Here is a 13429-nt window from a genome sequence, read left to right on the forward strand (position 1 = left end):
GAGTGGAATAGAAGGAAACATTCCACGTGGGAAAAAATATATCTAAAAACAAAGATGATGTGACTTACCAAACGAAAGTGCTGGCACGTCGATAGACACACAAACAAACACAAACATACACACAAAATTCAAGCTTTCGCAACAAACTGTTGCCTCATCAGGAAAGAGGGAAGGAGAGGGAAAGACGAAAGGATGTGGGTTTTAAGGGAGAGGGTAAGGAGTCATTCCAATCCCGGGAGCGGAAAGACTTACCTTAGGGGGAAAAAAGGACGGGTATACACTCACACACACACACACACACACATATCCATCCACACATATACAGACACAAGCAGACATATTTAAAGACCATGTCTGCTTGTGTCTGTATATGTGTGGATGGATATGTGTGTGTGTGCGAGTGTATATCTGTCCTTTTTTCCACCTAAGGTAAGTCTTTCCGCTCCCGGGATTGGAATGACTCCTTATCCTCTCCCTTAAAACCCACATCCTTTCGTCTTTCCCTCTCCTTCCCCTCTTTCCTGATGAGGCAACAGTTTGTTGCGAAAGCTTGAATTTTGTGTGTGTGTTTGTGTTTGTTTGTGTGTCTATCGACGTGCCAGCGCTTTCGTTTGGTAAGTCACATCATCTTTGTTTTTAGATATACTTTTTCCCACGTGGAACGTTTCCTTATATATATATATATATATATATATATATATATATATATATATATATATATATATATATATATATATATAAAAAAACAAGGATGATGTGACTTACCAAATGAAAGTGCTGGCAGGTCGACAGACACACAAACGAACACAAACATACACACAAAATTCAAGCTTTCGCAACAAACTGTTGCCTCATCAGGAAAGAGGGAAGGAGAGGGAAAGAAGAAAGGATGTGGGTTTTAAGGGAGAAGGTAAGGAGTCATTCCAATCCCGGGAGCGGAAAGACCTACCTTAGGGGGAAAAAAGGACGGGTATACACTTGCACACACACACATATCCATCCACACATATACAGACACAAGCAGACATCTCACAAGCAGACATATTTAAAGACACACACACATATCCAGCCACACTTTCATTTGGTAAGTCACATCATCTTTGTTTTTAGATATATTTTTCCTACGTGGAATGTTTCCCTATATATATATATATAACAAAGATGATGTGACTTACCAAATGAAAGTGCTGGCAGGTCGACAGACACACAAACGAACACAAACATACACACAAAATTCAAGCTTTTGCAACAAACTGTTGCCTCATCAGGAAAGAGGGAAGGAGAGGGAAAGACGAAAGGATGTGGGTTTTAAGGGAGAAGGTAAGGAGTCATTCCAATCCCGGGAGCGGAAAGACCTACCTTAGGGGGAAAAAAGGACGGGTATACACTTGCACACACACACATATCCATCCACACATATACAGACACAAGCAGACATCTCACAAGCAGACATATTTAAAGACACACACACATATCCAGCCACACTTTCATTTGGTAAGTCACATCATCTTTGTTTTTAGATATATTTTTCCTACGTGGAATGTTTCCCTATATATATATATATATAACAAAGATGATGTGACTTACCAAATGAAAGTGCTGGCAGCTCGACAGACACACAAACGAACACAAACATACACACAAAATTCAAGCTTTCGCAACAAACTGTTGCCTCATCAGGAAAGAGGGAAGGAGAGGGAAAGACGAAAGGATGTGGGTTTTAAGGGAGAAGGTAAGGAGTCATTCCAATCCCGGGAGCGGAAAGACCTACCTTAGGGGGAAAAAAGGACGGGTATACACTTGCACACACACACATATCCATCCACACATATACAGACACAAGCAGACATCTCACAAGCAGACATATTTAAAGACACACACACATATCCAGCCACACTTTCATTTGGTAAGTCACATCATCTTTGTTTTTAGATATATTTTTCCTACGTGGAATGTTTCCCTATATATATATATATAACAAAGATGATGTGACTTACCAAATGAAAGTGCTGGCAGGTCGACAGACACACAAACAAACACAAACATACACACAAAATTCAAGCTTTCGCAACAAACTGTTGCCTCATCAGGAGAGAGGGAAGGAGAGGGAAAGACGAAAAGATGTGGGTTTTAAGGGAGTGGGTAAGGAGTCATTCCAATCCCGGGAGTGGAAAGACTTACCTTAGGGGGAAAAAAGGACGGGTATACACTCGCACATACACACATATCCAGCCACACATATACAGACACAAGCAGACATGTCTGTCGACCTGCCAGCACTTTCATTTGGTAAGTCACATCATCTTTGTTTTTAGATATATATAATAGAGGGAAACATTCCACGTGGGAAAAATATATCTAAAAACAAAGATGATGTGACTTACTGAACGAAAGCGCTGGCAGGTCGATAGACACACAAACAAACACAAACACACACACAAAATTCAAGCTTTCGCAACAACCTGTTGCCTCATCAGGAAAGAGGGGAAGGAGAGGGAAAGACGAAAGGATGTGGGTTTTAAGGGAGAGGGTAAGGAGTCATTCCAATCCCGGGAGCGGAAAGACTTACCTTAGGGGGAAAAAAGGACAGGTATACACTCGCACACACACACATATCCATCCACACATATACAGACACAAGCAGACGTATTTAAAGATATGTGTGTGTGTGTGCGAGTGTATACTTGTCCTTTTTTCCCCCTAAGGTAAGTCTTTCTGCTCCCAGGATTGGAATGACTCCTTACCCTCTCCCTTAAAACTCACATCCTTTCGTCTTTCCCTCTCCTTCCCCTCTTTCCTGATGAGGCAACAATTTGTTGCGAAAGCTTGAATTTAGTGTGTATGTTTGTGTTTGTGCATCTATCGACCTGCCACCACTTTCGTTTGGTAAGTCACATCATCTTTGTTTTTATATATATATATATAATAGAGGGAAACATTCCACGTGGGAAAAATATATCCAAAAACACACACACACACACACACATATATATATATATATATATATATATATATATATATATATATATATAGAGAGAGAGAGAGAGAGAGAGAGAGAGAGAGAGAGAGAGAGAGAGAGAGAGAGAGAGAGAGAGGGGGGGGGGGGGGGGGGGGGGGGGAACATTCCACGTGGGAAAAATATATGTAAAAACAAAGATAATGTGACTTACCAAACGAAAGCGCTGGCAGGTCGATAGACACATGAACAAACACAAACATACACACAAAATTCTAGCCTTCACAACCAACGGTTGCCTCGTCAGGAAAGAGGGAAGGAGAGGGAAAGATGAAAGGATGTGGGTTTTAAGGGAGAGGGTAAGGAGTCATTCCAATCCCGGGAGCGGAAAGACTTACCTTAGGGGGAAAAAAGGCTCGTGATATGTACTCCACCAAGGTAAATGAATTTGTTTTCTCAGACCACTCCATGTTAACAGTAGAGTTAAGACATTTTATAAAAGGGGATGATAGCAAGGCTGCACAAAAGTTAACAAAATATAATACCTTAATATTAACAAAACACAATCTCATAAAACTAACACACCATCTGAGCATAACAAACTGGGACAAATTATTTCAAAACTGTGATTCCAGTGCCCAAACAGTTTATGAAACATTCCACAATTACTTAACAGGTATTTTAAAAGCCCATCTTGTTCAAAAGAAATACCATAAAACAAGAAAGGGTAAATTTTGGTACACCAAAGAACTGGAGAATCTAAAAAATAAGCTACTGCTGTTGAAGCGCTTTGCCAAAGTAAACAATTCTAATGAAATTAAGGATCTCGAAAAAATCACTATAAAACTGTATAAGAAAGAGTTGCAATTGGCGAAACTAAGATACAACACAAATTTCATAAAAAATAGTAAAAACGAATGCAAAACAGCCTGGTCAGTAATTAATACTGTTAAAGACGAAGTCAGAAACTTCGACAAGACAGTCCCAATACCAGCAGATACATTCAATAAATATTTTGTAAGCTGTGCTGATGATATCAAGAAGCTGATCAGAAAACCCAATGTAACATGTATAGATTATCTGAAGAGAGCAAACCTAAATCATAATAGGGCCAGATCATCATTGAAACACTTCAAAGAGGTATGCCAACATGAAGTTCTTAAAATAGTCAAAGAAATGAAAAATTCATACAGTACAGATATTTTTAATATGTCAAACAATCTCTTGAAAGAAATCATACATTACATTCAGCACCATTAACATATTCTATAAATCTGTGTCTCATAGAAGGGTTTTTTCCTGATCCTCTCAAACTATCCAAGATAACTCCAGTCTTTAAGAAGGGTGTCAAATCAGATCCTGCAAACTACAGACCAATTTCACTAATTCCAGTATTAGGAAAAGTCTTTGAAGGCATAATATATAAGCAGATGTATGAGTACCTAGAACTAAATTAAGTGCATCACAGTTTGGTTACAGAAAAGGAAGGTCAGCTATACATGCCATAGAGCTCTTAGTCAGAGACATTTTAGCAGCATTTGAGGACCATGCGCACGCACAGGTAACCTTATGTGATATGAGCAAAGCTTTTGACTGTGTTGACCACTCACTTCTGCTCTCTAAACTTGAGTACTATGGAATATGTGATAAAAGTTTAAAACTCATCAAATCATACCTCAATAAAAGGAACCAGGTGGTGAGTTTAGGAAGTCATCTGTCAAACATACTCGAGGTTCAAATGGAGTGCCACAGGGATCTAAATTGGGACCACTTCTTTTCCTTGTACACATAAATGACTTACCAGGAAATATAGATGTAAAGACATATATGTATGCAGATGACACAACTTTTCTGTCTATAAACCATGTACTAGATAACCTTGTAAGTGATATGAAATTGGTAAAAGAAAATGCAACATCATGGTTTAATGCCAATGGTCTGCTATTAAATGAGGAAAAGACCCAGAATATGTGGTTCAGTCTATCAAAGACTACAAAAATAGAAAAACAAAAGGCAAAGTTTTTAGGTATTGTACTTGACAACAGTCTAACATGGAACTCTCATGTTGATCACATAGTGGTTAGGTTGTCAAGAGTTATATATTTGTTGAAGAGACTGATGTGTTGTGTGACATTTGAGTACGTAAGGACAGCGCACTTTGCCTTTTTTCAATCTGTTTTAAGGTATGATTTAATACTCTGGGGAAACAGCAGAAAAACAAATGAAATTATGGTGATCCAGAAGAAAGCAATCAGAGTAATGGCTAAGGTAGATAATAGAACACATTGTAAACCATTGTTCATTAAATATAGAATTTTAACAGTAATTAATTTATATATTCTTGACAGTGTTAACCACATACTTGCTGAACTACCTAATTTAAGTGTAACAAATGAAATGCATGGCTACTATACAAGAGCATGTACTTCTCTGCTGTTGCCACAAAATAGATTAGCTAAAACTAACAATAGTCGTAAGTATATGGCAATTAAAATATATAACAAATTGTCTAAAAATGGGTCAATCAAGCCTGATAAATTATTTAAAGACAATGTTCATAACTTCTTGTTAACTAATCCATTCTATTCATTAGAAGAATTTTTAGAAATGCCCAATATCAACTTAAATATGTAAAAATTTATTTTGTAAAATTAATAGGTTAAGTGAACTGACGAAGTCTATTGCATGTAACAATGCTGAATGACTAATAAAGAATCTGAATCTGAATCTGTATACACTCGCACACACACACATATCCATCCACACATATACAGACACAAGCAGACATATTCAAAGACAAAGAGTTTGGGCAGAGATGTCAGTCGAGGCAGAAGTGCAGAGGCAAAGATGTTGTTGAATGACAGGTGAGGTATGAGTGGCGGCAACTTGAAATTAGCGGAGATTGAGGCCTGGTGGGTAACGGGAAGAGAGGATATATTGAAGAGCAAGTTCCCATCTCCGGAGTTCGGATAGGTTGGTGTTAGTGGGAAGTATCCAGATAACCCGGATGGTGTAACACTGTGCCAAGATGTGCTGGCCGTGCACCAAGGCATGTTTAGCCACAGGGTGATCCTCATTACCAACAAACACTGTCTGCCTGTGTCCATTCATGCGAATGGACAGTTTGTTGCTGGTCATTCCCACATAGAATGCGTCACAGTGTAGGCAGGTCAGTTGGTAAATCATGTGGGTGCTTTCACACGTGGCTCTGCCTTTGATCGTGTACACCTTCCGGGTTACAGGACTGGAGTAGGTGGTGGTGGGAGGGTGCATGGGACAGGTTTTGCACCGGGGGCGGTTACAAGGGTAGGAGCCAGAGGGTGGGAAGGTGGTTTGGGGATTTCATAGGGATGAACTAACAGGTTACAAAGGTTAGGTGGACGGCGGAAAGACACTCTTGGTGGAGTGGGGAGGATTTCATGAAGGATGGATCTCATTTCAGGGCAGGATTTGAGGAAGTCGTATCCCTGCTGGAGAGCCACATTCAGAGTCTGGTCCAGTCCCGGAAAGTATCCTGTCACAAGTGGGGCACTCTTGTGGTTCTTCTGTGGGAGGTTCTGGGTTTGAGGGGATGAGGAAGTGGCTCTGGTTATTTGCTTCTGTACCAGGTCGGGAGGGGAGTTGCGGGATGCAAAAGCTGTTTTCAGGTTGTTGGTGTAATGGTTCAGAGATTCCGGACTGGAGCAGATTCGTTTGCCATGAAGACCTAGACTGTAGCAAAAGGGTCGTTTGATGTGGAATGGGTGGCAGCTGTCATAATGGAGGTACTGTTGCTTGTTGGTGGGTTTGATGTGGACGGTCATGTGAAGCTGGCCATTGGACAGATGGAGGTCAACGTCAAGGAAAGTGGCGTGGGATTTGGAGTAGGACCAGGTGAATCTGATGTAACCAAAGGAGGCAACCGTTGGTTGCGAAAGCTAGAATTTTGTGTGTATGTTTGTGTTTGTTTGTGTGTCTATCGACCTGCCAGCACTTTCGTTTGGTAAGTCACATCATCTTTGTTTTTACATATATTTTTCCCACGTGGAATGTTTCCTTCTATTATATTCATATCATTAATTTGAACCCAACAATTATGTTTGTTATTGTCACTGTTGCATTTCGAAATCTTTTCTGTCTTCTTATTTTCTCTTTCTGTTTTTGCCAGTAGTTTCACTTTGTATTCACCTTCTCCTTTTTACCGTAATCTACTATACAATTTTATCCCGCCTATATATATACTCAATAATACGTAACCCACTTAAAAAAAAAAAAAAAAAAAAAAAAAAAAACCCTCTTTCAACACTACCGCTGCTATAAAATACAGCGTTTCTAGTTCACAAACCGTTCCTTTCACCTATTAACGAACCGTTTCGGCTAGTTCTAATAACTTTCGCTCTATTTCTATTTCTGTTTTTCCCACATCACTGAATACTTTTAACCGCTTCCCACAGGTTTTAACGTCATTATTTCTTCGTCAGACAATTGTTAGCCTCATTTTCATAATCTGCCACCACAAAACCACTCCTTTTAATACATTTACACGCAGTTTTTTCGAAATTTTCCCGAATTTCTCCGTCCTTTAACGTGTTTTGTCGGCAACACAACCACCTAACCTTTGTGCACATCGTTGTCTACCAACCCAAGTCCAACATAGCCCAGCTGTAACCAAAACTTTTTCGCGTTTTTTCACACCAGATTTCCAGTTACTTTCCAGTTCACTTTTATCTCTCCCCATATATTTTTATTTTCATTTTCATTTCAGCCTCATGTTACACTTTCCACCTTCTAATACCATGTCACCCTCACAACACCCCCACAACGACCCCATTAAGTTTTATTTACATTCCCTCCGCAAACATGCCTTCGCCCTAGCCAGATTACGCTCCCATATTCTATTTTCAAAGGCTTGTCTGACATTTGGCATTACCCCCAAAGGCCTCACACTTAAAGTTCCCATCTCTGGCTGCAACCCTTCTTTCCATCAGTCGCTATACCAGTTCCAAACTGAACAATCCATTGCCCACACCCACCTAATCCTTCACCTACACATCAACTCAGCCAATGAACACACCCATCAACTCCTATCCTTAACAAAAGTCCTCAATCTTTCCTCTCCCACATCCACACCGGCTGTTCAGAGCATCCTCCTACAGGCCAACCGCAAATTAGAACAGCATGCCACCCTCCACCTCAAAAAACTATCCAATCTCCTGGTTTCCCACCTCCGGAAAGGCAACTCACTCACCCTTCACAACCTTTCCAGCAAACCTCAATCTCCTCTCATTGCACACAAACCCAGTCTCTCCCATCTACTCAATTTCCCACTTCCAGCTCCACTCCCTCCAAAACCTCAAAATTCCAATGAACACAATCTGGAACCACAACACCCTAATTCAGTAGTTAACCTTTCCTCCAAACCTCTCTCCCAATCCAAAACTTCTGTCCTATCCAAAGGCCTCACCTTCAGCACCACTCCCAGATTCAACCAAGCACCCCTCGTCAAAGATTTACTGTCCTACACTCGTACTCTCTGCTGGAAATATCACTTTGCCATGAAGAAAAATGATCCTAATCCTACTCCTAATGATCCCACTCCCCAAGACACTATCCAAATTGAACCCTACCTGGAACAGTCCTCCTCTTCCTCCGTCACAGCGGGACCCACCTCCTCTTCCTCAAAATCACCCTCTCCAAACCTTCCAGGAATTTCTGACTTCCAGCCTTGCCTCTCAGTCCTTCTTAAAAAACCTTAATCCTTCTCCCAACATCACCACTGCTGAAGCCCAGGCTAGCCGTGATCTGAAGGCTGACCGATCCATCGTCTTTCTTCCGGCGGACAAGGGTTCCACAACCGTGGTACTTGATCACCGGGAGTATGTGGCTGAGGGACTGCGTCAGCTTTCAGACAACACCACATACAAAGTTTGCCAAGGTAATCCCATTCCTGATGTCCAGGCGGAGCTTCAAGGAATCCTCAGAACCTTAGGCCCCCTGCAAAACCTTTCACCTGACTCCATCAAACTCATGACCCCACCGACACCCCACACCCCTACCTTCTACCTTCTACCTAAAATTCACAAACCCAATCATCCCGGCCGCCCCATTGTAGCTGGTTACCAAGCCCCCACAGAACGTATCTCTGCCTACGTAGATCAACACCTTCAACCCATTACATGCAGTCTCCCATCCTTCATCAAAGACACCAACCACTTTCTCGAATGCCTGGAATCCTTACCCAGTCCGTTACCCCCGGAAACCATCCTTGTAACCATTGATGCCACTTCCTTATATACCAATATTCCGCACGTCCAGGGCCTCACTGCGATGGAGCACTTCCTTTCACGCCGATCACCTGCCACCTTACCTAAAACCTCTTTCCTCTTTACCTTAGTCAGCTTCATTCTGACCCAAAACTTCTTCACTTTTGAAGGCCAGACATACCAACAATTAAAGGGAACAGCCATGGGTACCAGGATGGCCCCCTCGTACGCCAACCTATTCATGGGTCACTTAGAGGAAGCCTTCTTGGTTACCCAGGCCTGCCAACCCAAAGTTTGGTACAGATTTATTGATGTTATCTTCATGATCTGGACTCACAGTGAAGAAGAACTACAGAATTTCCTCTCCAACCTAAACTCCTTTGGTTCCATCAGATTCACCTGGTCTTACTCCAAATCCCACGCCACTTTCCTTGACATTGACCTCCATCTGTCCAATGGCCAGCTTCACATGACCGTCCACATCAAACCCACCAACAAGCAACAGTACCTCCATTATGACAGCTGCCACCCATTCCACATCAAACGGTCCCTTCCCTACAGCCTAGGTCTTCGTGGCAAACGAATCTGCTCCAGTCCGGAATCTCTGAACCATTACACCAACAACCTGACAACAGCTTTCGCATCCCGCAACTACCCTCCCAACCTGGTACAGAAGCAAATAACCAGAGCCACTTCCTCATCCCCTCAAACCCAGAACCTCCCACAGAAGAACCACAAAAGTGCCCCACTTGTGACAGGATACTTTCCGGGACTGGACCAGACTCTGAATGTGGCTCTCCAGCAGGGATACGACTTCCTCAAATCCTGCCCTGAAATGAGATCCATCCTTCATGAAATCCTCCCCACTCCACCAAGAGTGTCTTTCCGCCGTCCACCTAACCTTTGTAACCTGTTAGTTCATCCCTATGAAATCCCCAAACCACCTTCCCACCCTCTGGCTCCTACCCTTGTAACCGCCCCCGGTGCAAAACCTGTCCCATGCACCCTCCCACCACCACCTACTCCAGTCCTGTAACCCGGAAGGTGTACACGATCAAAGGCAGAGCCACGTGTGAAAGCACCCACATGATTTACCAACTGACCTGCCTACACTGTGACGCATTCTATGTGGGAATGACCAGCAACAAACTGTCCATTCGCATGAATGGACACAGGCAGACAGTGTTTGTTGGTAATGAGGATCACCCTGTGGCTAAACATGCCTTGGTGCACGGCCAGCACATCTTGGCACAGTGTTACACCATCCGGGTTATCTGGATACTTCCCACTAACACCAACCTATCCGAACTCCGGAGATGGGAACTTGCTCTTCAATATATCCTCTCTTCCCGTTACCCACCAGGCCTCAATCTCCGCTAATTTCAAGTTGCCGCCACTCATACCTCACCTGTCATTCAACAACATCTTTGCCTCTGCACTTCTGCCTCGACTGACATCTCTGCCCAAACTCTTTGTCTTTGAATATGTCTGCTTGCGTCTGTATATGTGTGGATGGATATGCGTGTGTGTGCGAGCGTATACCCGCCCTTTCTTCCCCCTAAGGTAAGTCTTTCTGCTCCCGGGATTGGAATGACTCCTTACCCTCTCCCTTAAAACCCACATCCTTTCGTCTTTCCCTCTCCTTCCCTCTTTCCTGACGAGGCAACTGTTGGTTGCAAAAGCTAGAATTTTGTGTGTATGTTTGTAAAAGTATCATTCCACATGGGGAAAATATATCTAAACACAAAGGCGTTGTAACTTACCAAACAAAAGTGTTGGTATGTTGATAGAGACAATAAAAACAATAAAAAACACACACACAAATTTCAAGCTTTCGCAACCCAAGGTTGCTTCGTCAGGAAAGAGGGAAGGAGAGGGAAAGACAAAAGTCTGTGGTTTTTAAGAGGGAGGGTAAGGAGTCATTCCAATCCCAGGTGTGGAAAGACTTACCTTAGGGGGAGAAAAGGATGGGTATACACTCGCTGTGTTTTTAATTGTTTTTATTGTCTCTATCAATATACTGAGGGAAACGTTCCACGTGGGAAAAATATATCTAAAAACAAAGATGATGTGACTTACCAAACGAAAGCGCTGGCACGTCGATAGACACACAAACAAACACAAACATACACACAAAATTCAAGCTTTCGCAACAAACTGTTGCCTCATCAGGAAAGAGGGAAGGAGAGGGAAAGACGAAAGGATGTGTGTTTTAAGGGAGAGGGTAAGGAGTCGTTCCAATCCCGGGAGCGGAAAGACTTACCTTAGGGGGAAAAAAGGATGGGTATACACTCGCACACACACACATATCCATCCACACATATACAGACACAAGCAGACATGATCTAGTGATCATTTAACGAATTAACCCTAACGATTATAACTACACTAATACAGTCTAGTGACCAGTTCCTTTGACTTTGTACTTGGAGAATTATTGTTTTTCGCTCACCCAGTGTAGAGTTTTAGGCTGCGTCGGTGAGCAGGTGTGGAATCAGCATTGTTGAAATGTAACTGGTGCCTGTGGCATCGGCAGCTAGTTTCGACATTGGCATTAGTGTGCGTATGTAGAATCAGCACCAGTTAGCAGCAACTGGTGCTGGTGGTGTCAGATGTTGTCTCTGCATCTGCATCTCTGCAATGTGTGTAAGAGCAGTATACTCCCTACACCGAATCTTCTTAGTTGAATTATTCCTGTCGTACCTCTTCTTAGTCTAACATGTTGAGGTCTTCTTTCCGTTCTTTTAATGTTATTACTTTCATATGTCTTTCTCTGTCTTACTATCACAAATTTTTTCATTTGATTTTTGTACTTAAACCAATTATGTGAAACAGTTCTCTTGTCTTGTTATACCTGGTTTCTATGGTAACACATCATATCTTTCGCTTTGATTTCCTCTCAAAATTCCCATGTTTTTGAGTCCTTTTCACTGCTCACCACGTTCTAATGCTTTTAGATGATTGAACGTGTGGAGTAAATATACAGACTTTATGTTTTCACCAATTAACGATGTATTGGATTATGCAGAATAACATTCTTGCATTTCACATGTAAATATCTCTGTCTTCTTGTAATTTACTCATACTTCGAGCTTTATAAATGCATTAAATTAACATTCATAAGCGAGCTGGTTAAAGAACCACTCTAGCGATTCCAATACGTGAAAAACTTAAAAGTCTAGAATCAAATGTTCATTTTTCTTTAACAATAATCACAGTCTCCAAAACAGCAAAGAATACTACATAATTACTTCTTGTTCTTCCAATACGGCTTCCATGGCTTGAGCAGCAAACACTTGTCAATGCCGTTCAACTGTCTCGTCTGCCTTGTGATCGTGACTCCTTTCCAGCCTGCACACACAAACGTGTTTTGCACAGTATGTACATTGTATCGCACAGTATGAACATTCTCTCACAGTTATTTTTAAAATATTATATGTTCGAGACGGTAGAAGGGCGAGTGGTTCTAAAATTTACGCGGAAATTCTCGAATCACTACAGTGTGTGTTCTGTCACCTCTTGGTGAGTAGATTTTTTATCTATCCTATTAAATAGTTTTGTCAATAATTGATTGTTTTCATTGTTATAAATCTTTAAATAGATTTTTATCACATCCTTGATTATTATTTTTACTTATTATTTATATGGCCCTGTTCTGTAGTTTTAAACTGTATCCACATTTTATGCATTTTATCCCCAAAAAATTATCTGAAGGCTAAGAATGGCAGGTCCACAGGAATAATACACTGTCCATTCACATTAATGTGGCCACCTGTCAAAAGGCTGTCTTGTGGACCACTGTAGAATGTGCAGGAAGACAGTTAATGAGATTCTGGAAGGTACTGATGGGATGTGAACCATGCCGACTGCAATGCCACGGCTAGCTGTTGCTGGGATTCTCAGTTGAGGATCCATGACACAAACAGCCCAATTGACGTTGTCCCACAGATTCTTGATTGGATTTAAATCCAGGGAGTTTGGTGACCAGAGAAGCATGGTGACCTCCTCCTGGTACTCTTCAAACCATGGACCTACACTTTGAGCTGCATAACACGTTGCATTTCTCTGCCAGTAGATGGAATTGTTCTGAGAAGAAAAAATTTCATGTAAGGTTGGACATGGTCCCCAAGGATGGGTGCATACTTATGTTGATCCATTGTGCTGTCCTGAATGATTAGATCAAACAGGGAATGCCACAAAAACATTCCCCAAACCATAATGCTCCCTCCTC

The sequence above is a fragment of the Schistocerca nitens genome, chromosome 9, assembly GCF_023898315.1.
Source record: "Schistocerca nitens isolate TAMUIC-IGC-003100 chromosome 9, iqSchNite1.1, whole genome shotgun sequence".
In the NCBI taxonomy this organism is placed as follows: domain Eukaryota; kingdom Metazoa; phylum Arthropoda; class Insecta; order Orthoptera; family Acrididae; genus Schistocerca; species Schistocerca nitens.